A 22350-nucleotide genomic window follows, 5' to 3' on the forward strand; every position below is an offset into this window, starting at 1 on the left:
CTTGACTAAACATGACTTTGGCTTAATACTAGGCAGAAATATGCCATTCACCATTCATGTATATTGTTCACAATTATTGAAGAAAGGTCATTTAAAAAAAATGATATTTAAGAAAGGTTATTTAAGAAATGTTATTTAAGAAAGCATAAAAAAACTGCTTGGCCAAAGTTACAACTGTTTCATGATAGAGCCCCTCTACCAATAAATCAACCAGGCCTCTCTCGGATCTGGGCCTGTATTCATAAAGCACCTAATAAATAAAAGGACATGGACAGGGAGGAGCTGATCCTAGACCAGCACTCTTAAACTGAGAAGTTTTGTGAAAATGAGTACTGGTATGCTGTACTGGGACGATCAGAAGTGCAGTTCATCGGGGAGATTTGTATTCACTGAATAAAGATGTTTCCTTTCCCCCTCTCCTGGACAGTCAGACATACTACACTCTATTCACAGCACACGTCTGCACTGCAGATTCCACAACGCCGAGCACTAACACTTTAGGTAAGAACATTTGGAAACTAAATGAATCTGCCCACTTTTGTAAATAACATGTATTATTATCTCTCAGTTGAAATTATTCTTACAATATCAGAGGCTATAATGAAGAAAGTATTTAGTTAACTGACTATACACTATAGAATTCTAAAGGGGGTTTTCTACAGTAATCTTACAAAATTCAGTGAGTTAAAAGAATACGTCAATGTAAAGATATTTGCTTTATGCTATATTTACTCCTTTAAAATATGTATATTTAATTGTACTTCCAATTTGTAAAGTACAAAGGTTTCTCTGCCCCTCTGTCTATCTCTCTCTATTCTCCCTTAGTTTTCCATCAAACTCTTTTTTGTGGCTAAACTATCACACAATTTCTCAACAAAAGAAAAGGAAAATGTATTTGCCAGTGTTTTAGTAGTATATATAACAGGGGTCATCTCAGAACCAAAGAGTTCAGATTGCTCTCTTCCGGAAGCCTTAGCAATTGTGATAATAAATCACATTAAATCCACATAAAACAATCAAATGTTTTTTATTCCAAATGATTGATTCCAGAAATAGTCTGTTTCATCTGCCATGCCATTATGTGCAATAATGATCAGGTTATAAGGATCAGGCTATAAGGATTTTGATGTAAAATTGACCATTTGAAAATCATCCCATCTGGCATCAGCTAGAATGTAATTCCAGCAAATCAAACCTGAGTGTGAGACTATCGGTTGTCTGGCATTCCAGACTGTTTAATCAATTTAGCTTCAGACTGCTGCATTGCAACACCAGTTGGTAGGAGCTCAACTGCGCACCCCCTGACAAAAACAAATCTAATACTGAACTGCAGGGGAGGAATATGGCAAACTCCTGAAAAAGATTTAATCAATTTTAAATCTGCTGACTAAAGCTGAGGAATATCATGAAGCACTAAGACGATAGGGTGAGTTACAAAGTTGCTTAGATGATCTATTTTACATTTCAGAAGCTGAAATATAGGAGATTGAAAAGGCATTTTACTAGCTTCAGATGACAGCTACAATGTCACAGTATATTTTCATTCAAAACTGGTTTTAAAAGAACAGTAAATATTTAGAAACAAAAACAACAGCAGCTTATGGGGAACAAACAGGCACCAGACTATCCAAATTAACTGAACCATCAAATTCTCTCACTTTTTACCAACTTCCAATTTCATCAACATGTTTCAATATCACTGTTAAACAAACGTTTATTCTTTGGTGTAACATGCAATTCAATTCAGAACAATTTGAGTCAGTAGCAAAACATTTGGCTCTGTAAATCTATCAGTTAAGTACTTGAGCTCTGTCCTTCAAGTTATGAACGTCTACAGCAATAAAATCCAGTCACAGACAGAGACAGGAAATGAGAGGAGGAAGTGTGCTTTGCATCCAAAGGTTGAGCTATCCTTCATAGTTGTGTATTCTTTGGTAAAAGTCCTGACTTACAGTAACAATACAAAAGATCCAAACTTACACATTGTGCATGTGTGTGTGTGACTGGTGGTTGTGTGGACGTTTACCAACGGCCCCAAAATGCTCACTGATTTACTAAACAGAAACATGCACTCTTTAGTCCCACGGTCCCTTTAGGTGAACAGCTCTAACACTACATTTTAACACTCAATTTAAGGGAAACATGCACTTAAAAAGCACTTAGTAACTACTGACAGGTAAGAGATAATAAAAAAGTATCTTAACCCAGCGAAGAGCTGGAAAAGGGGGATGAGAGAGAGACATGGTGGTGGTTTTGGCAGTTCAGCTACCGGCTAAGGGGATAGGGGACGACGGGAGAGCGAGAGGGAGAACTCACTCAGGCTCCGAGCAGTAGACCTGGGGGCCAGTGCCTCAGAGCTCTGGCCAGACCTCTATTCCTCAGCCCCCTAGGAGGTATAGCCACATTTACAGCCCCAGCAGCCAGCCCTGCCGCAGGGGAGCGTAGCCAGACACCCACTCAGGACACCCGTCCCCCAAACAAACCACTCCGGGAGGGAACCACCGCAAAAGAAGAGGCGGCAGGAGGTTTCCAATGCAGCTGGGCACCGGGCAGCTGCCAAATTGACGCCACGCTTCTCTTCTTCCTTTCTCTCTCTCGCTATCAATCCCTCGCTCCAGAGCCGAGAGAGGCCCAGGATTGGGAGAGCGGAGGGAGAGAGAGAGGAGAGAGGGAGGGTCAGGCACACAGACACAATAGATAGCCGTGGCTTTGACAATGCCTTCCCCAAACACCAGAACCTTTGCTCCTTCTCCATGACACCCGCATTCAGCCAGACAGACTACGCTGGACACAGACAATGGCAAGAAGAACGGAAGAACAGAAAGAATAGAGAGAGAGCAAGCAGGGGATAGTGGATGGAAAAAAGGGGGTTAGGATGAATGGTAGGGTAAGATCGGCGAACTGCGCTCACCTTTTGTCCGACTCTTTGTTGTTTGTGTGTTCCATTCATCTTCCGAATTTTTGCATAGTAATCCGTCACAAAGTTTGGGACAGAGTACCGCGACCGTAATGCGATGAGTACTGTTACGTATTTTCATATTCAGCCCTGCGCACTTTTCGGAATATGGGAAGTGTTTTCCCCTGCTTGCGGTCATTGTCCAGTCCAAGTTGGAGATGACACAGAAAAGGAAAGGAGTGTGAGATGGTCAGCTCAGCTGTTGATGTTTTGCTGTTGTTTCCCCTGAATCCTTCCTGCTTCTCAGTTGCGGCATAAGGACTTTCTTGTCCCCCTCCCTCCCTTTCCACTCACAAGTATAACAGCAAGTATAAGTAGTGCCAATGAGTGAGTGTGTGTGTGTGTGTGTGTCTGAGTGTGTGTGTGCCTGAGTGTGTTTGTCTGAGTGTGTGTGTGTGTGTGTGTGTGCGTGTGTGGGGGGGGCGTGATTGCGTGTCTGAGTGTGTGTACCTGTGTGTGTGCATACATGCGCATGTGTGCATCTGCTCATGCATACATCCAGTGTGTTTTAATAAGGCACCGGGTCAGGTGTGAAGACCTGTCCTCAGCAGCTCATTACATTTCTCACACCAATCATTCAACAGGAGCCTAAAGAACATGGGAAACACAGGAGAACAAAGGTATGGTGGAGACAATAGCACCTCCGCTACGCTACCCCGACAGAACAAACCCACTTCCCTTTTTCTCAAACAATCGCAGCTTGGCTGTGCACTATGGACAGTAACAATTCCCTTGGTAAAAGTGGAACAGACAGGTATGCCCGCTCCACAATATATTGTAGCTACAGGGGCTTTGCATACAGGTGTAGGAACTTATTTTGAACACCCTATTGCAGGAGAACTTTCCTGAAATGCAGGAAATGTAAAAATGTAGGTTTAAAAAGGCTTCTGAAGTTTTTAATTTCCACTTTGAAATTTCAGACTTAATTTTCTCTCATGAAAAATGCATCAACCCCTACAAGAATATCCAATAAATATAATTCACATAATTATTCCCATTTCATGTTGTTGCAGGATTATTTTCCTGCTGTAGCAAACTGGCTCAAATTAAGCTCCTGCATCTGTAGTTCCATACAGACAGACCAAGCCGAGAAAAAAGGTTGGTTTGAACGGTTCAGCAGCGAGAGGAAGCCAGGAGGAAACGTGTTACATTGCGGGAGGAACTTTTCTAGTGAACTTGGTAAGGCAAATACTGTACATGGCAATGGAGGAGAGACTATGTAGTCTGAGCATGTACCGTCTCTCAAAGACTAGGATGTAGGATTTGATTAGAAAATGATACAAATACATAGAAATACACAGTAGCCAAGTCAAAACTATTCTTACCTGCTCTTCATGTTCAACCTGTGGTCCAAAACAGACCAATACAATATTTATGGGATTTGTTTATCAGGTCTGTGTTAAATCTACAATTTCTGAAGAAATGACTGTCAGTTGTAACTATCTGTGATCCATACAGTATAATTGAATTAAACATAAATATCTTATAGATCGTATATCTAATAGATATCATATATATATATATATATATATCATTAAAATGCATGTGATCTAATTATTCCCTTTGAATAATGTTACTGCTCCCGAGTGGTGCAGCGGTCTAAGGCACTGCATCTCAGTGCTTGAGGCGTCACTACAGACCCTGGTTCGATTCCAGGCTTTATCACAACTGGCCGTGATTGGGAGTCCCATAGGGCGGCGCACAATTGGCCAATGTTGTCCGGGTTAGGGTCTGGCTGGGGGAGGCCGTCATTGTAAATAAGAATTTGTTCTTAACTGACTTGCCTAGTTAAATAACATAAAAATACAAAAAAAATACAAGGCATTGTCTGACAGCATGGATTTATCATATGCATGCAGGTTGTGTACAAATATGTGTGTGATGATGGGGTCAGTCTGTCTCCAAAGACAGGGAGAAAGAGGAAGGGAGAGATGAAGAGAGAGAAGAGACAGGAAGACAGAGATGAAGAGAGGGAAAGAAAGAAAGAGAGACAGAGGTAAGGAGACAGAGAGAAAAAGAGAGCGAGAGAGAAAGGGAGGGAGGGAGGGAGGGAGAGTCAAGGCGAGGCCAGGAATAAATGAGGTGTCTGGTGCACATGCCCAGAGGAATTAAGGCTGCTCGATACTTCTAAAGTCTTCACTTGTACTCCATGTATTATTTATATTCCCCACTGCAGCTGTCTGAGGGAAATTGAGATGTGTCTCTGTCTGATTCACAGCAGCTATGGGCCCCGACACAGTGCACTGAAGAGCCATCGCCAGCCATTTGACCAAAAACCCAGGGAAAGAGTTTGTTGAGGGGAACATCGACTCATATTAATGAGTTATACTCTTCGGGGTGTTAGCCAACTTGCTTACTTTAATGCTGGTATAATGTATTATGATTAAAATGCGTTGTAAGACTTGTCATAAGCAGTATGACCTCCTCATGATATGTTATTATCATCTCACAATGATTCATAATAAATAGCAGCCATTTTGAGTCAAGTGACATAGAGGGGCATAACATATTATAAGATGTATCATAAGACATTAAAAAAGGCTCATGCATGTTTATAACAAGTAGGCCTAATGAAGCATTATACATATCGGCATTTAGTAAATAAAGTGTTATCAGTGACAAACTTTCTGTGGTTCTTTTCTCAGACAATCTTTCATCACCCGGGAAGGCGATGGAACTTTCCGCCCCCTTCTAAAATATGTTGATCCTACTTTAATTAGTTATTAGATCGTGATCATTCATGAGGATGACGACATCACAGCAACATTCCGCGAAAACTTACATTTTTTTTTATTACCAGAGCTTTCACTTAAAGACAACTGAACACATCACAAGACCTGCTATTATTACAATATCATAGCATGATCATATATGTCATGATGTTCTGTCACCTTCTCATCTACAAACCCAAATCACTCACTACAATTTTGCCCATATGCGACAAAAAAACGAAATGTTTCCAGATGAACATAAATTCCCCCCCTGTCTGTATGCTCTGCCCCCAGGGAACTGCTGGCACATTTGTCCATAGTCTGGAAGTACCCAGAGGTTTTCTCCTTCATCATTATCAGGCATTTTGTGTTCACTGAATTTAAGGATTTGCAGCTAAACAGCAGCCAAGAGAATGGTTGCCTTCCAATGGCAAGCCCCACACACTCTGCACCATCAGAATGGATTTATTTATTCATGGACATACTGTTGCTCAACTTGAACTGCATATTTCTTGACTGCATGGTGCAAAATCTGAGAATATTAACATATGGACTACAACACTTGACAGTATAAAATAATTCCTTTAAGATATGTACTTAAGCAGGTCCTGTGGGTGGGATGTGGAGGGGAGATAAAGGTGTATTTGTGTAATGTCTAGGGGGGGTGGGGGGGTTGTATTTTTTTCTTGTGAAGTAAAAAATGTGAAAACCGTTGATGTATGATGTTCCAGCGAACCCACAGCTCAGCGGTTGAGGCAAGCCTCATATAACAACTGCTCTAAACATGATTAGTCCAGACCAGACAGAAACTGTCTGGGGAGAGAGATTTCAATGGATATTTGGGTAGAAACGGCAGGGAAAAAAGCCACCCCAAAAAAGAGAGAGAACGAATCTCCTTTATGTCTGCTCAAATCCCTCAAAAAGGAGAGTTCGTTCAGAGTTCGCACACAAGTCGACAAAAAACAACAACATTCTTCGTAAACATAGCATGGGTGGAAAATTGACTTGGTGCATCTTTCACGAATAAGATTCTAGCTTTTTGGGATCATTTTGGGGCAGCAACTAAAAGCCAAGCTGTGTTCGAAAACATAAAATCAGATGGAGGCACTTTGTAACTAAGTGTAATTAAAGTGATACATCACAGCTAAACAGGCCTCATTTCATTACAACAGGCCTTGTATATCTCACAGGCAGACTATTGTCTTTGCACCAAGGTGACAAAAGCACTGCAATAATTAGCATGAAGACAAGATGGCCGCCCGTATTGGTGGTGGTGGTAAACGAGCAGTGAGCTCATGCAGTGTTGACCACCTTCCAGATGTGTTGATCGATACAGTGTCTTTTGACTGGTATCGATACACAGCACCATGTGTGAAACTGCACAGCCGTGTGGGCGTTCTGCATTCAGAGCCTGCCGTTCCCCCAGCGCTGGGGAGAATAAGTAATAACAATGGTGGGTCCGAGTGCAGGCTGCAGAGGAGAGCAGCACATCTGCACCCAGCCAAAGCGGAGTGTGTTTGCCGGTGTGTGTGTGTGACGCACTGTGTGTGCAGGGCCATCAATCACACCCACCACAGCCCCCCACACACACGCATACGTGCGCATGCACACACACACTCACGCACACATGCACACCTCTCACACACACACACACACCTCTCACACACACGCTCTCACACACACACGCTCTCACACACACACACGCTCTCCCTCTCATAGGACTAACACACACAAACACAAATGCAATCTCTTATCTCCCAACACACACACACACAATCCTGCACTTAGTGTCACTGTAGTCAGATCGATTAAAGTGAGAGAGGGATCAGGCTTTCCTTCGTATTTCTGCACCTATTAATTTGCTGACTAACTCAGGCTGACGTGTTTGGGGAGAGAATCCAGTTCAGTGTGTGGGAACCATTAAAGCTACACCCAGAGATATACAGTAGACCACTGTTCTACAGAATGCCTCTACTTTGATGAAAGAATGAGGTACTTTGATCAAAGAACAGCAGTAGCTTTTCACATGTGAATCCTGAAAGCCTGTGTTCCATACAGAATGTTTCTACCAGGTTCTGAAGTAGGCATACAATCTCAGAGAGCTTCTTTGAGATCCAGTAGAAAATCAATTAACTTCAGTTTTCATTATATATCTTGACGCTGGTCCTCACAAGTGTATTTGAAAACATACTCCTTAGATGCACTTCATCTTACAGCGATGGCATACACTACCTTTCCAAAGGTACCTTAGACTGCTCTGTGTGATTTCAATGCTACATGTGAAGAAGACTGAGATATGCAACATAAAGACCCCACAGTACATTTTCAGTTGGCATCCAGATCTTAGAAATAATGACTGCAATTCACAGATATATAGATATATTGTCTAGACCTGACAATCTACAGTAGACGTCATAATTCATTGAGAGCAATACTGGACAGAGAATATTTTGATGGACATCATTCTTTTGAAGACAGGCAGAGGCATGTCGAGTGAAGTATACAGACGGACTCAGACAGACAGACCGTAAACTCTGTAAAAAGAGCTCTGCTTTTCCCTGTGCGATGCACCAGTCCTTGCCATCGCTCCTTGCCATGCGTCGGAGGCACTACCACACAAAGCCGTCTCTCACTGCACTCCTCTCTCTCTACAAAACAACCTGACAAACAGCTGGAGCCAGGATGAGTTGCAATGTCACCAGCAGTCTACCAGCAATGGACCGATTGACCGGCCCTCTACTTCACTATCTGTGTCCTGTGTCCCTAATGTCCAAGACACCATCGGCAGCAAACAAATCACATCTGTCCCCTGTTTAAGTATCATCAATAGATTTGGGTTTGGGGAGAAACCTGATATGAGCCCCGAGGCGCTGTACAAAGAGACACTTAACCTGGGGGAGCCGAATGTTCTCTAGTTTAGACTGCATTTCAAATGGCACCCTATTCCCTATATAGTGCACTACATTTGATCAGAGCCCTGGGAATAGGGAGAAATTTGGGACTCATCCCTAGATCTGTTTACACCAAATATAAAAATAACATACGAACAACAACTTACAGACGAACACAAACAACGACTACATCTCCTCTGCCCAGACCCGCATGTTCACACCCTCCTCCCTAGTGCCTGCATTATGGTTTGCCACAAGGCCTTAAATGTTGATGTTGCTTTAGAAAGCACATATTCATACAGTATCCACTCAGACTCTGGGAAATGCTTTTGACTCCATATAATGAGAGGAGGGTGACTGTCACTGATTAGCTACGTTTCCGTCCCGGTCTCTCCCTCCTCCCTTCCATCTCTCACTTCCCACTAAACATATGATAAAACATGAGCGGGAACTGGCCCAGGCCCACAGGCCTCCAGGCTCCCCTATCCCGGTGACAGGCAGGGAGAGGAGACCAGGACCCACACACCAAAAGCAGCACCCACCGCTGCCCCACATTCCTCTCACTTACCTGGGGCAGCTGGGGCTGAGCTGAAACTCATTTGCCAGCCAGGGCCCTGAGAGAGATGGCTGGGGAGGAAGCAGAGGAGGAGGAGGAGGTGTACGGCTGGACCTCCAGACGTAAATAATTACCTGTCACGAAAGCGATTGTCTGAGTAGCAGTCATTTTTGCATGGTGAAATAAAAGAAATGGTCCTGGAGATGAATAGCTCTCTCGTTACTCTCCTTCACTCGTACTGATGTTGTCAGAATGGCCGCTGCACATTGAGACAGCTGAACACGTTGAATATGGAGCACACAAGATGGACGCTAAACGATCTGATATGATAGGGCTTATGAGTGGCAAGGACCTATTATCTGAACGAATTACACAAGAAAAAAAACAACATTACACACAGACACACACTGTATATAAAATCATATTGATCTACTTTGATAACTTTGATATTGTTTTCAACCTTCATCGTCTGTGTGTAGTGTTATTGTCTTATGAAAAGAGGTGAATATTATATGAACAAATTGCATGTTGGTCCTGAAGGGTTTATTATATATGGTGAGCTAAGAGAAGTGGTGTTTTATGAACAGTGGTGTGTCTTCATGCCCTGAGGTGCTGTATGTGAGCACCTGTGTGTGTTTGTGTGTTTGTGCAGTTGAAAATTATCCAGCTGGCTAAAACCGGCACTTTTTGAGAAATGTCGATTAATGTGCATGGTCCCTGTAAAAATACATGTAATAAAGTCAAGTAAGTTTATAGTTAAAGTTATAGTTTAAGTTTATAGTTAAAGTGTATGCGTGGCTATGTGTGATGTTGGTCTATAGACGGCAGCTGTGTTGGGGCGGGAGAGAACATCAGTCATTCCACAACGCCCTCCGAGACAGATTCGGTGCCCATTGCCGCTCACGCCCTATGACAAAACAAACATCATCTGTGATGTTTGGTCCGCAGCCAGGATTTCAGAACAAAAAGGAATAAATATTTCCCTATCATTCTCGTGCAACCCTGCCTAACCGCTGTCAGAGAGTTGTGGGTGTCGAGATCAGTCCCCCCAACGATCTCTGTCAGGACGGGGGATGTTTGTTATTTATGTTTAAGAATGCAGCTAGTTCACTTTTCTTTCCACCAAACCAAAATGGGCTGCCTTTTAAGGCTCCTATATTCTTACTGCACTTTGTGTGGCTCGGGCATAAATATTCCAGCATGGTAGGTAGCACACTGCTTACACCACACAGTGGTGTAAAGTACTTACAGTCAGTAAAAATACTTTAAAGTGAGACAAGAAGTTTTTTAGGATATCTGTACTTTACTTTACTATTTACAGTATAATTATGACAACTTTTACTTCTTTCTCCACTACATTCCTAAAGAAAATAATGTACTTTTTACTCCATACATTATCCCTGACACCCAAAAGTACTTGTTACATTTCAAATGCTTAGCAGGACAGGAAAATGGTCCAATTCACGCACTTACCAAGAGAACATCCCTGGCCATCTCTACTGCCTCTGATCTGGGCAGACTCACTAAACACAAATTATTCATTTGTAAAGTGCTGGAGTGTGCCCCTAGCTATTTCGTGAAATAAAATAACAAGAAAATCGTGCTGTCTGTTTTGCGTAATATAAAGAATATGAAATGATTAATACATTTACTTTTGATACTTAAGTATATTAAAAACCAAATACTTTTCAACTTTTATTCAAGCAGTATTTTACTGGGTGACTTTCTCTTTTACTTCAGTCATTTTCTATGAAGGTAGTTTTATGTTGTCAACTTCAGATTAGCATTCAACCCTTTCCCGTTAAGATGATGCCTATTGTTTTGTGGAGCTGCCTAGATTTTTTTAGCAAAGGAGGTGATGATGAACAAGATAATAAACTAGAGGTCAACTGATTAATCGGCATGGCCGATTAATTAGGGTCGATTTCAAGTTTTCATAACAATCGGTAATCGGCCTTTTTGTATGCCGATTACGGCCGATTACATTGCAATCCATGAGGAGACTACGTGGCAGGCTGACCACCTGTTACGCGAGTGCAGCATCAAAAGGACCTTGTGGCTGCAATGAGCCAAGGTAAGTTGCTAGCTAGCATTAAACTTACCTTATAAAAAAACAATCAATCTTCACATAATCACTAGTTAACTACACATGGTTGATGATATTACTAGGTTTACTAGCTAGTTCTGCATTGCATATAATCAATGTGGTGCCTGTTAATTTATCATCGAATCACAGCCTACTTCAACTTCGCCAAACGGGTGATGATTTAACAAAAGCGCATTCACGAAAAAAGCACAATTGTTGCAATAATGTACCTAACCATAAACATCAATGCCTTTCTTAAAATCAATATACAACCTGCATATGTAGTTAAAAGAAATTCATGTTAGCAGGCAATATTAACTAGGGAAATTGTGTCACTTCTCTTGCGTTCAGTGCAAGCAGAGTCAGGGTATATGCAGCAGTTTGGGCCGCCTGGCTCGTTGCGAACTGTTGAAAGGCCATTTATTCCTAACAAAGACCGTAATTATTTTGCCAGAATTTTCCGTAATTCTGAAGGTTGTGCAATGTAACAGCAACATTTAGACTTAGGGTTGCCACCCGTTCGATAAAATACGGAACATTTCCGTATTTCACTGAAAGAATAAACGTTTTGTTTTCAAAATGATAGTTTCCGGATTTGACCATATTAATGAACAAAGGCTCGTATTTCTGTGTGTTTATTATATTATAATTAAGTGTATGATTTGATATTTGATAGAGCAGTCTGACTGAGCGGTGGTAGGCAGCAGCAGGCTCGTAAGCATTCATTCAAACAGCAGCTCTTAGCAATGCTTGAAGCACAGAGCTGTTTATGACTTCAAGCCTATCAACTCCCGAGATTAGGCTGGCAATACTAAAGTGCCTATAAGAACATCCAATAGTCAAAGGTATATGAAATACAAATGGTATAGAGAGAAATAGTCCTATAATTCCTACAATAACTACAACGTAAAACTTCTTACCTGGGAATATTGAAGGAACCACCAGCTTTCATATGTTCTCATGTTCTGAGCAAGGAACTTAAACGTTAGCTTTTTTACATGGCACATATTGCACTTTTACTTTCTTCTCCAACACTGTGTTTTTGCATTATTTAACCAAATTGAACATGTTTCATTATTTATTTACGAAATGGATTTTATTAATGTATTATGTTAAGTTAAAATAAAAGTGGCGATTGTTCATTCAGTATTGTTGTAATTGTCATTTAATACAAATATATATATATATATATTTTTTTTAATCGGCCGATTAATCGGTATCGGCTTTTTTTGGTCCTCCAATAATCGGTATCGGTGTTGAAAAATCATAATCGGTCGACCTCTATAATAAACATTCAACCGCTTGTGGCTGGGCAGCCTTGTTTTCCTTCTAACTAAGCTTTAATGATACCATTCAGTTATTTAACTTCTCAACTCCTGACTTACGCAAACACGGGTTCTATATCACTATATTATTGATAGATACCACTAGCGTAGCCGCAGGGCAAATGCAGCAATCACTGCCTGTTTCAGCACACCCAAGGGCATGGGCAGTAATTCATGCAATTTATGTTTCCCTACTGAGGAAATCTCTGATTCCTCAAGGTAACACAGAGAATGGACTCTCATACAAATCTTTCTGTTCTCCTAAAATGTAAGTATAACCTAAACAAGTACTTTTACAAAACCACCACATATCACCAACATACCACCAACCTTCAGCTGACTGCCTTTACTACCACCTCCGCTGAAATTTCACGTGTCATTTGTCTCTTGCATATAGGCCATGCAATTCTGACGCAGTTCCTAAAAATGACCCACGATTGCGAGGCTTGGCAAAGTGGTTAATCATGCTTACAAAGTTAACTTAATGACAACCCGTCAGAACTGAAATGGATGCAAACTCCTAACTCCAGAAGCTGTTTAGAGGCCTATGTACAAGAAAAATGTAGGAGCTCAAAATATGTATTTTGTTACTGTATTTCAGGCTCCAAAGTGGCGCAGCGGTCTAAGGCACTGCATCTCAGTGCTCGAGACGTCACTACAGACCCTGGTCCGATTCCAGGCTGTATCACAACCGGCCGTGATTGGGAGTCCCATAGGGCGGCGCATAATTTCCCCAGCGTCGTCCGGGTTTGACCAGGTAGGCCATCATTGTAAATAAGAATTTGATCTTAACTGACTTCCCTAGTTAAATAAAGGTTAAATAAGAGTCCTCTTAAATTCTGTGGATCTGCAAGCATCCACAGAAACACTGATCATCACCAATCTGCTGTTTAGCTACTGATCTTCCTTTTTCTCCCCAATTTCGATCTTGTCTCATCGCTGTAACTCCCCAACGGGCAAGTCATGCATCCTCCGAAACATGACCCGCCAAACCACGCTTCCTAACACCCACCCGCTTAACCCGGAAGTCAGCCGCACCAATGTGTTGGAGGAAACGCCATTCAACTGATGACCGAGGTCAGTCTACAGGCGCCCGTCCCGTCACTAGGAGTCGCTAGAGCGCGATGAGCCCCCCCCGGCCAAACTCTCCCCTAACCCGAACGACGCTGGGACAATTGTGCGCCGCCCTATGGGACTCCCGATCAAGGCCAGCTGTGATACAGCCCGGGATCGAATCCGGGTGTGTAGTGACGATCTCTGCGCCACTCAGGAGGTCCTGTTCTTCCTTTTACTGAATAATAATTACAAAGTCAATGGACCTTTGTCCAAAGGTCCAACATATCCCTAATAGGTTCATCCTTGGCAGCTCTAGAGCCTAAAGCCCAGCTCCAGCCCCTTACCACAACCCCAGCCCAAACCCCAGACACCAGCCTCTGCAAAGTTCCAGCCCAAGCTCAAACCCCAGCTCAACCCAAACCCCAAACTCAGACCAAATCAGCAACCCAAGCCCAAACTTAGGCAAGTCTAGAAAAGCCAAAGGCCAGCCCAGACCAGACCTTCCCCAGGTGGTCAGCCCCAGCCTGTAAAGCCAGCCCATGCCCCAGCCCAAGGCCAATCCCATTGGGGAATTTCAACAGACTTTCATTTCAACTCTGGCTTCTGTCCCAGCAGCTTGAGCCACAGCCACACAAAGGACCCAAGTTTCAAGTTGAACGTGAGAACCACCTCATCTCCTGACCTCTATTAGCATTTGAATGGTCCAAAAAGGAACTAAAAGCAAAGAGAGATGAGGGAAAGGGAGAGTGACCGAACACAGCTCACAGTGTGCCCTTGGCCGACTCTCCTCCTTTCATCAGTTTCAGTTACTGTGAAAACAAACTATGCCCTTTCATTCAGATCTCTTTACAGGGTGACACTCTGTGACAAAGAGCTACGCCCAATAACATGTTGCTCCAACATTGCACACACATTTTGGCAAATATGATTGGATACACAAAAACATTGCAAAGGCTTTTTTTCTCACGGTCTATATGTCTGACATTTGGTTGAATTTATCGAATTAAATGTATCCTGTGGAAAAACATCAGCTCAAAGACCATACATTTCCTGAAGAAAGTGCCTATTGGCAGTAATATTCAACGCATCTAAATCAAAGTCATGACAGTTCAGTTGCTCTTATTTTCAGTTGTGTTAATGGTGGTAAAGCTAAGGTGAAATAGGCCAAACAATTCCTGGTGTAGTCATTTACTGTGAGAGACTCATTGGTTAATCTGCCTACCCAGCAGTCCCCAGGATGATACTATTCATTGAGTTTATCTGGGAGAGGGCGGGGGAGTCAACCACACTGACCTTACTCTCAGCCCACTAACAAAAGGGCACGCTCTCTCCGCCCTCAGCTCCAGCTGGTTAGAGGAAGAAATGGAAAGGGAGATGAAGCAGGAGAGGAGGACAGGGAAAGAGAGGGGAAGGGAGATAAAGACACAGAGAGATCACTAACTCATCAAAGAAATTCTATCAGTGCAAGCGGGGTCCAATGTGATAAGCAAAACAGTTCATTCGGAAACCAACGACAACCACAATGCCCATGTGTGGTAACAACACATTCAACAGTGTCACGAAAAAAATGCAATGACCCAACCTTAAGTGACTGGGGCAGGAGTAGGGAGAGGAGGAAATTACAGCAGAGGTGTGGACTCGAGTCTCATGACATGGACTCGAGTTTGACTCGTCAGAAATTTGATGACTTGAGATTCAACTAGATAGAAAATAAAATAACTTGAGACTTGAAGCCTCAAGACTCGAGACTTTGACTTGAGACCGATGACTTTAAATGATCTGTGGATTACTCTCCACGCAGCCGGAGACTGCAGCCACAGCAACGCACTTGCCAATTGTTTTTACAACAGATTGGCTAGTGAAACACACACTCGGGCATTTGATTGGACCAGCAAACTGTCAATCAACACAGGTTGGGTAGCTATTGAACATATTGCTGATTGGATCGGAAGCAGCGCAAACGCCAAATTGTACGGAGAGAGGAATGCCATAAATACATATGCAGCTCCAAACATTTTGGGGGATCAAGAATATAAACTGTTTAATTGGGAAGCTCACCAGCAATGAGGCATCAAGTGTCAATTACTGGTCTTTTGGTATGTCAAAATTGCTTGAAATTGATCATTTACTTTTGAAGCTTGCATTTGGAATTGTTAAAATGTATTATTGAATAATAACAAAATGATGAAAAGGGCTGTCTGGTAGCCTTCATAAATAGACAAAGATTTGTAGTCTTTGCATGTATACATTTTCTTTAACTCAACTCGATTTGCTCTTAGAATGCACCACTTGGATTGAACTCGAAACTCGACCCGTTCTAATTGAGACTTGGACCTTGTGAATAGTGACTTGGTCCCACCTCTGAAATATAGCGGCAGGCAGGAAGAGGTATATGAACGTCAAAGACATTGGCTGCTATGGACATACAGTATGTTTTATTATGTTTGGTCTTCCAGTCCTTAACATAAAACAAAGCTCTGTAAATATGTTCCCTTCGTGTCCATTATCCACCTCTCTCTCTCTCTCATCCCCCCTATCCTCACCCTGTCTGCCAGTTACACACCACTCCTGCATAAAAAAAATGATTCATATTATTGTCAGAGAAGTGAGAGCAAGAGAGTAAGCTGAGAGCAAGAGTGAGCTGCAGGGAGAGGCAACATTTCAAAGGCACAATACATATCAGTCTTTGTTACATATTATCTAGTTGCTATCTTCTTACATTTTTTGAAAATCACCAGTATCTTTCACCCAGACAAGCACCTGATTCCCACAAACACCTTTAGTGGCACAGAAAATTATGTCTGTCTGTGGTAGATTATGTCCTGTGAGATGTGAGTGGACAGGGCTTGGAGGAGCATTCGTCTGTGCTGTGCCATTATTGCTCTCCTCCACTGCTTTTATCATCTCTATAAATCTCCACTGTCTGAGCCCCAGCCTCCCCATAAAGAGCCAACCTGTGAGTATCACCCCAAGCAGAAGAGAGAGAGAGATAGAGAGAGGGCAAAGTAGCCCAAACCCAGATGCATTCCATCTCACACACCTCTGTCTGGAACAGGCAGACAGACGGACACGCCAGGTACAACTGAGATGAACTTTATAACATTTATCACATACATCCAATAGTATACCATTTTAGACCCAAAAGAATCAAATCAAACTTTTTTGTGACATACAACCTGACAGTGAAATGCTTACTTACAAGCCCTTAACCAACAATGCAGTTCAAGAAATAGAGTAAAGAAAATATTCACTAAATAAACTAAAGTAAAAAATAAAATAAAATGTAACACAATAAAATAACAATAACAAGGCTATATACAGGGGGTACCGGTACTGAGTCAATGTGTGGGGGTACAGGTTAGTCGAGGTAATTTGTACATGTAGGTAGGGGTAAAGTGACTATACATAGATAATAAACAGTGAGTAGCAGCGGTGTAAAAACAAAGGGGGGGTCAATGTAAATAGTCCGGTGGCCATTTGATTAATTCTTCAGCAGTCTTATGTCTTGGGGGTAGAAGCTGTTAAGGAGCCTTTTGGTCCTAGACTTGGCACTCTGGTACCGCTTGCCGTGCGGTAGCAGAGAGAACAGTCTATGACTTGGGTGAATGGAGTCTTTGATTCCCTGTTCACACCGCTACCATCCAGAAGGCGAGGTCAGTACTGGTGCATCAAAGCTGGGACCGAGAGACTGAAAAACAGCTTATATCTCAAGGCCATCAGACTGCTAAACAGAAATCACTAACTCAGAGAGGCTGCTGCCTACATTGAGACCCAATCACAGGCCACTTAAATAAATGGATCACTAGTCACTTTATACAATGCACTCTAAATAATGCCACTATAATAATGTTTACATATCTTACATTACTCATATCACATGTAAATACTGTATTTTATACCATCTATTGCACCTTACCTATGTCGCTCGGCCATCGCTCATCCATATACTTAAATGTACATATTTTCATTCACCCCTTTAGATTTGTGTGTATTAGGTAGTTGGTGGGGAATTGTTAGATTACTTGTTATATATTACTGCACTGTCGGAACTAGAAGCACAAGCATTTCGCTACACTCGCATTAACATCTGGTAACCATCTCTATGTGACAAATAAAATTTGATTCGATCATATTTGGGGCCTTCCTCTGACAATGCTTAGTATATAGGTCCTGGATGGCAGGAAGCTTGGCCCCAGTGATGTACTGGTCCGTACGTACTACCCTCTATAGCGCCTTACGGTCAGATGCCGAGCAGTTGCCATTCCAGGCGGTGATGCAACCAGTCAGGATTAGAGGTCGGCCGATTATGATTTTTCAACGCCGATACCGATACCGATTATTGGAGGGCCAAAAAGCCGATACCGATTATTCGGCTGATTTATTTTATTTTATTTGTAATAATGACAATTACAACAATACTGAATGAACACTTATTTTAACTTAATATAATACATCAATAAAATCAATTTAGCCTCAAGTAAATAATGAAACATGTTCAATTTGGTTTAAATAATGCAAAAACAAAGTGTTGGAGAAGAAAGTAAAAGTGCAATATGTGCTATGTAAGAAAGCTAACGTTTCAGTTCCTTGCTCAGAACATGAGAACATATGAAAGCTGGTGGTTCCTTTTAACATGAGTCTTCAATATTCCCAGGTAAGAAGTTTTAGTTATTATAGGAATTATAGGACTATTTCCCTCTATACCATTTGTATTTCATTAACCTTTGACTATTGGATGTTCTTATAGGCACTTTAGTATTGCAAGTGTAACAGTATAGCTTCCGTCCCTCTCCTCGCTCCTCCCTGGGCTCGAACCAGCAACACAACGACAACAACCACCATCGAAGCAGCGTTATCCATGCAGAGCAAGGGGAACAACTACTAGAAGGCTCAGAGCGAGTGATGTTTGAAACGCTATTAGCGCGCGCTAACTAGCTAGCCATTTCACTTCGGTTACACCAGCCTCATCTCGGGAGTTGATAGGCTTGAAGTCATAAACAGCGCAATACTTGACGCACAACGAAGAGCTGCTGGCAAAACGCACGAAGGTGCTGTTTGAATGAATGTTTACACGCCTGCTTCTGCCTACCTCCGCTCAGTCAGATACTTAGATACTTGTATGCTCAGTCAGATTATATGCAACGCAGTAGATAATATCTAGTAATATCAACCATTTGTAGTTAACTAGTGGTTATGATTGATTGTTTTTTATAAGATAAGTTTAATGCTAGCTAGCAACTTACCTTGGTATACTGCATTCGCGTAACTTGTGGAGTGCAACGAGAGAGAGGCAGGTCGTTATTGCGTTGGACTAGTTAACTGTAAGGTTGCAAGATTGGATCCCCCGAGCAGACAAGGTGAAAATCTGTCGTTCTGCCCCTGAACAAGGCAGTTAACCCACCGTTCCTAGGCCGTCATTGAAAATAAGAATGTGTTCTTAACTGATTTGCCTAGTTAAATAAAGGTATAATAAAAAAATTAATCGGCAAATCGGTGCCCAAAAATACAGATTTCCGATTGTTATGAAAACTTGAAATCGGCCCTAATTAATCGGCCATTCCGATTAATTGGTCGACCTCTAGTCAGTATGCTCTGGATGGTGCAGCTGTAGAACTTTTTGAGGATCTGGGGACCCATGACAAATCTTTTCAGTCTCATGAGGGGGAAAAGGTTTTGTCGTGCCCTCTTCACGACTGTCTTGGTATGTTTGGACCATGATAGTTCGTTGGTGATGATGTGGACACCAAGGAACTTGAAATTCTCGACCCGCTCCACTACAGCCCCGTTGACGTGAATGGGGGGGCGTGTTCAGCCCTCCTTTTCCTGTAGTCCACGATCATCACCTTTGTCTTGATCACATTGAAGGAGAGGTTGTTGTCCTGGCATCACTGCCAGGTCTCTGACCTCCTCCCTATAGGCTGTTTCATTGTTGTTGGTGATCAGGCCTACCACCGTTGTGTCGTCAGCAAACTTAATGATGGTGTTGGAGTCGCGCTTGGCCACGTAGTCATGGGTGAACAGGGAGTACAGGACGGGACTAAGCATGGACCCCTGTGGGGCCCCCATGTTGAGGATCAGCATGGCAGTGTTGTTGCCTACTCTTACCACCTGGGGGAGGCCCGTCAGGAAGTCCAGGATCCAGATTCAGAAGGAGGTGTTTAGTCCCAGGGTCCTTAGGCTCATTGTCAAGCAGGGTCCTTAGACTCATTTTCAACCAGAAAAGAGCATTTTGAACACTTGGACTGATTATATCAGTTCAGAATTACTGGTATGATGATGTTATATGACAAGCTACAGCAGTACAGTGAAAGGGAAAAAGTAGATAACAGAAGAGAGATGGTGGATGGATACAGGGTTCAGAGGAAGTGCATTGCCACAGGATCTCTCCAGGGTGAGTCAATCAAAAAGACTCAGCTCCCTGAAAATGAGAAGCCACACAGATAAGTGACCCAGGTGCTTCCGAAGATTGTTTCGCCTTTCACAAAGCCCAGATAACTCCTACACAGCGCAAACCGCAACCAAGAACAATTGACACAATCTATACCAAACGACTGTTGAAAATGACCTGTCGTTGTATTGTGTGCGTCAAATATGTCCACCTTCTGTTAGCAAGTAGAAAGTAGAAAGTAGAAACTAACTAAGATGGACCAATGTTGACTTCCAATAAAGCACAATATTCTGTGTTTATGTTCCCTCTGCAGGCATGCCGTTAGCTTTATGTCAACAGACGACTGAATCCTTTTACCCCGTATTCATAACACAGCCCTGATGTCACTGAGATAACCTTGCTTAACCACTGACGCGGATCTGCTAGCTAGACACTGTTCGTTTTCAAGCCTTGCTCCCGCTCACCCCTCTCCTTCTCATTAAATGGTCCTCCAGACAGTAACAGCCACCGTGTCAGATGGAGACTTGCCGTGCAGCTCATACTGAAATAAAAATAATCAATCCACTCCAACATCTTCCCACCTATGAGCCTCTTTCTACCCTTCAATCTCATTACCACACAACAATTCTCTGACAAGCAGGAGAAAACATGGTTTAAAACATTGAACAAACCCCCTTGAGGTTGCAATTTGAATATCATCCACTTGTACCGAGACTCAGGACTCCCCAGATGGGATACTTCAGTATCTGCCCATCTAAGCTCTGGCTTCATTGTTAGGATCACCATGGGGATGAGAGGCTGCCCTGCTCCCATCATGCATCTGTCTACCCATCATGCCCTAGCCTTTGTCCTCTCCCCAGGAGAGATGTGGCAACACCCAGAGAAGTGGCATTAGATTGATGCATCTATTTCCAACCATCATACAAGCCCTAGTCCCAATGAATGGAGGCCAATAGTCATTGGAGCATTTCAATGTCCCTCACCCCGAGACTGAAAAGTAACAAACAACTAAATGTGACAGGGAGCCGAAGGGAGTTGACAAGTTCACAGCTCTTTCAGAGAATATGGCTTCATACTGTTTGAATGATCCTGAGCCTCAGAGGGCAAAGATTGGGTTGGCATTCACTGTGCAGGGTGGCGTGGCGACCCTAATGGCACCCTTTTCCCTACATAGTGCACTACTTTTGACCAGAGCCCAATGGGCCAAGGTCTGGCCTCCATTCTCCTTCCTCTGGCTCGCTCTCTGAGGATTCTTTATTGGAGTTCTCTGGGAAGAGTTGGGCCCCATGAGGTGTCTACTCATCCCAAGTTTAATTGTGAGCTGCTTGCCTGGCTCATGGCCTAAGTGAGGCTACCCAAGTATATTACTATGTCTAAAACGATGCCAATGATGACTTTTACAACTGTAGCTTATGAGCTTATAAGCTTATGAGATAGACAACATTGTGTGATTTGATCATGTCCACTGTCATATCCCGAAAACATTCCGTTTTAATCTTTTACTTTACTCATAATCACTGCTGTCATTTGGTCAAAACCAGCCTGTTTCTGCTTCAAGATTAACAATTTTTTTTATGTATGAAATGATTAAAAGATGAATCATATCCTCTTGGGGATTCATCAGGAAATAACAAGCTTGCTATCTGTCAAACCTATGCCTAGTGGTTAAGAGCATTGGGGCAGTGAGGTGGTGGAAACATTTGCTGTTCTTGTCACGCCCTGATCTGTTTCACCTGTCTTGTGATTGTCTCCACCCCCTCCAGGTGTCGCTTATTTTCCCCAGTGTATTTATCCCTGTGTTTCCTGTCTCTCTGTGACAGTTTGTCTTGTATGTTTCCAAGTCAACCAGTGGTTTTCCCGTTCTCCTGCTTTTTGCATTCTCCTTTTTCTAGTCCTCCCGGTTTTGACCCGTGCCTATTTCTGGACTTTGTACCCGCCTGCCTGACCATTCTGCCTACCTTGACCACAAGCCTGTCTGCCACTCTGTACCTCCTGGACTCTGATCTGGTTTTGACCTTTTTGCCTGTCCACGACCATTCTCTTGCCTACCCCTTTGGATTAATAAACATTGTAAGACTCTAACCATCTGCCTCCTGTGTCTGCATGTGGGTCTCACCTTGATAGTTCTGCCCTTGAGTAAGGCAGTTAACCCCCAACAAAATATCTTGGTGCTGTGAATGTCAATTAAAGGCAGCACACTACACCTCTCTGATTCAGAGGGTTTGGGCTAAATGTGCAAGACACATTTCAGTTGAACGCATTCAGTTGACCAACTGACTAGGTATCCATAGTGTCGCTGGTGGTTGATAGTCATGGGAGTCTGTTGAACTAACACGAATACTCAGTGTAAAGAGGACAACAGGGTGTTTCAAAGGAATGCC

At 42.7% G+C, this 22350-nt stretch overlaps 2 long non-coding RNA genes across 3 annotated transcripts in view; one reads left to right on the forward strand and one right to left on the reverse strand.

The window, feature by feature from the left end:
* Positions 1-22350, reverse strand: part of LOC139548958 (uncharacterized) — a 61782-nt gene that overhangs the window by 37108 nt on the left and 2324 nt on the right. The gene's annotated exons all lie outside the window — the stretch shown is intronic.
* On the forward strand, positions 1127-5579 carry LOC139548960 (uncharacterized). Its single transcript, XR_011669802.1, has 3 exons — positions 1127-1426; positions 3970-4135; positions 5175-5579. It is a non-coding gene; the product is annotated as an uncharacterized lncRNA (long non-coding RNA).

Source organism: Salvelinus alpinus, chromosome 22 (assembly GCF_045679555.1).
Source record: "Salvelinus alpinus chromosome 22, SLU_Salpinus.1, whole genome shotgun sequence".
Classification (NCBI taxonomy): domain Eukaryota; kingdom Metazoa; phylum Chordata; class Actinopteri; order Salmoniformes; family Salmonidae; genus Salvelinus; species Salvelinus alpinus.